This window comes from Armigeres subalbatus, chromosome 1, assembly GCF_024139115.2.
Source record: "Armigeres subalbatus isolate Guangzhou_Male chromosome 1, GZ_Asu_2, whole genome shotgun sequence".
Classification (NCBI taxonomy): domain Eukaryota; kingdom Metazoa; phylum Arthropoda; class Insecta; order Diptera; family Culicidae; genus Armigeres; species Armigeres subalbatus.
Genome location: NC_085139.1, coordinates 286,729,382 through 286,732,404, shown reverse-complemented (window position 1 = coordinate 286,732,404; position 3,023 = coordinate 286,729,382).

The window sequence follows — 3,023 nt, the reverse complement described above, 5'->3', positions numbered from 1 at the left end:
GGTGCAACTGTACCAATAATGGCGAGTCTCATAAGAAACCAATGTATAGCACCCCTATGGGAACCAAAATTAATTTTTACAGCCACTAAAGGAACAGTGCACCCATAGTGGTGCAAGCAATATTTGGTAATTGTTGATGTTAAATGACATCTATCTCGTTTTTGTTAGCAAATTTATTAGTTTTTCTATTGAATAAGATATTAAAGCTTTAAAATTCCCATAATTATCAATTTTTTTTTTAAATATTTTCTTTTGTGGATCTACTAATACCTCCACTATTGGTATCGTTACCCTATTAAAATAAAACTTAGATGAACAGCGCAATGCTTGTCCAGTAGGAATATAGAGTCATTAAGCATTAAAAGACAGGTGTCAGGCCATTTGGCCGAATGCCGTTTGGCCGAACGGGTCGTTTGGCCGAATAGTTGGAAAAAAATGTTATCAGTTTATGAGTGGTCTTTCTTCCTACTTTCTTCTTCTTCCTTCTCCTTTCTTCTTCTTCCTTCCTCCTTATTCCTTCTTCCTTCCTCCTTATTCCTTCTTCCATATTCCTTCTTCCTTCTTTCTTCTTTTTTTCCTTCTTCGTTCCTTCTTCCTTATTTCTTCTTCCTTTTTTCTTCTTCCTCCTTTCTTCTTCCTTCTTTCTTCTTTCTTCTTTCTTCTTTCTTCTTCTTTCTTCCTTCTTCATTCTTTTTTCTTCCTTCTTCTTTCTATTTTCTTCCTTCTTCCTTCTTCCTTCTTCGTTCTTCCTTCGTTCTTCTTCCTTCTTCCTTTTTCTTTCTTCCTTCTTCCTTCTTTTTTTTCTTTCTTCTTTCTTCCTTCTTCTTTCTTCATTTTTTCTTCTTCTTTCTTCCCTTTCCCTTCTCCCTTCTTCCTTCTGCCTTCTTCCTTCTTTTTCTTCCTTCTTCCTTCTTATTTCTGCCTTCTTCTTTCTTCCTTCTTTCTTCATCCTTGTTCCTTCTTCTTTTTACCTTCTTCCTTCTTCCTTTTTCCTTCTTCCTTCTTCCTTCTTCCTTCTTCCTTCATCCTTCTTCCATCATCCATCTTCCTTTTTCCTTCTTCCTTCTTCCTTTTTTCTTCTGCCTTCTTCCTTCTTTTTCTTCCTTCTTCCTTCTTATTTCTGCCTTCTTCTTTCTTCTTTCTTTCATTCTTCTTTCTTCTTCCTTCTACCTTCTTCCTTCTTCTTTCTTCCTTCTTCCTTCTTCCTTCTTCCTTCTACCTTCTTCCTTCTTCCTTTTTCCTTCTTCCTTCTTCCTTTTTCCTTCTTTTTTCTTCTTTCTTCTTTCTTCCTCTTCTTTCTTCCTGTTTTCTTCTTCCTTCTTCCCTCTCCCTTCTTATTTCTGCCTTCTTCCTTATTTTTCTTCCTTCTTCCTTCTTATTTCTGCATTCTTCTTTCTTCCTTCTTTCTTCTTCCTTTTTCCTTATTCCTTCTACCTTCTTCCTTCTTCCTTCTTCTTTCTCCCTTCTTTCTTCTTCCTTCTTCCTTCTTCCTTCTTCCTTCTTCTTTCTTCCCTCTTCCTTCTTCCTTCTGCCTTCTTCCTTCTTTTTCTTCCTTCTTCTTTCTTCCATCTTCATTCTTCCTAATTTAATCGGATGGATCTTACTTGTGCAGTGTTTTGGTCAATCTCACTGAGCTGTTGTGTCCTCTATTACCCACAAGAACAGGATGTTTAGCAGCAACCTCAGGTAGGTGATGATTCCATCCAGATACTGTGGTCCGATTGGTGTTAACATTTTCCGAACATTTCAGCTTAAAAGCGCGCAGTTGAAACCTCGTACGAACATTCTGAATATCTTCCCCGCTGGAGCGCACTATTCGAAGACAGAGCCACCCGTGGAGGCCCCGGTTTCTTAAGTGAAGCTAAACTAAACTAAACTGAACACTCCCACCACTGGATCGGATATTGTTGGGGCAGGAGCGGGAGTAACTGGAGGGCCACTTGGCGACAATGCATCAATTATAGAGTTGGAAAATCATTGTCGGGTTGGCGAAGCAGCTGCGTTTTCTTATTCATACTGAAGCACCGCTAATATCGATGAGAAAAGAAAAAAAAGGAAGAGAGAAGCAAAAAAGAAAGAGTAAAGAAGGAAAAAAAGGAAGAAAGTAAAAAGTAAGAAGGAAGAAAAACAGGAAACAAAAAGGAAGAAAAAAAGGGAGAGAGAAATAAGAAAGAAAGTAGGAGGAAAGTAGGAAGAAAGGAAGAAAAAAAGAAGAAAAAAGAGAACAAGTAGGAAGAAAGAAGGAAAAAAGAAAGAAGAAATAGAGAAGATAAAAAGTGGAAAGAAGGAAGAAAGATGGAAGAAAGAAGGAAGAAAAAAGGGAAAAAGAAAAAAGATGAAATGTGGAAGGAAGAAAGAAGAAAAGAGGAAAAAGAATTGAATTAAGGAAACATATGAAACAAGAAGGAAGAGAATAGAAGAAAAAAGGAAAAAGTAAGAAAGAAGGAAAAAAAAGAATGACCTTTCCTCCTTTCGACCGTTTGACGCAGTTTTTTTGTTTCGACCTTTTGTTCCTTCGACCTTTTGTCTTTTCGACCTTTTGACCTTCGACCTTTTGTCCTTCGACCTTCGACCTTTTGTCCTACAACCTTTTGTAGAAGGCCTTTTCGACCTTTTGACCTTTTGTCCTTTCGACATTCTGTCCTTCCAATCTTCTGTCCTTTCGACCTTCTGTCATTTCAACCTTCTGTCCCTTCGACCTTTTGTCCTTTCGACCTTTTGTCCATCCGACCTTCTGTCCTTTCGACTTTTTGTCCTTTCGACCTTTTGATACAGATCCATCAAGGTAAGTAATTCGTACACATGACTTCGTCATATTAAGAACGGTATGAGTTATAATACTTTTACACCAATTGCTTCAGTAAGACTGTGCTACGGAAATTACGATTAGGGAGCGTCCTTGATTATGTTTTGATATCGGTAACCTTAAACAAGCTGCTTTTTCAGAAATTCAACGCCATGAAGAAAGAATGTTCACGACTACTTTGAACCAGGTAGCTGTAGCTCAATATGGTTAACATAAT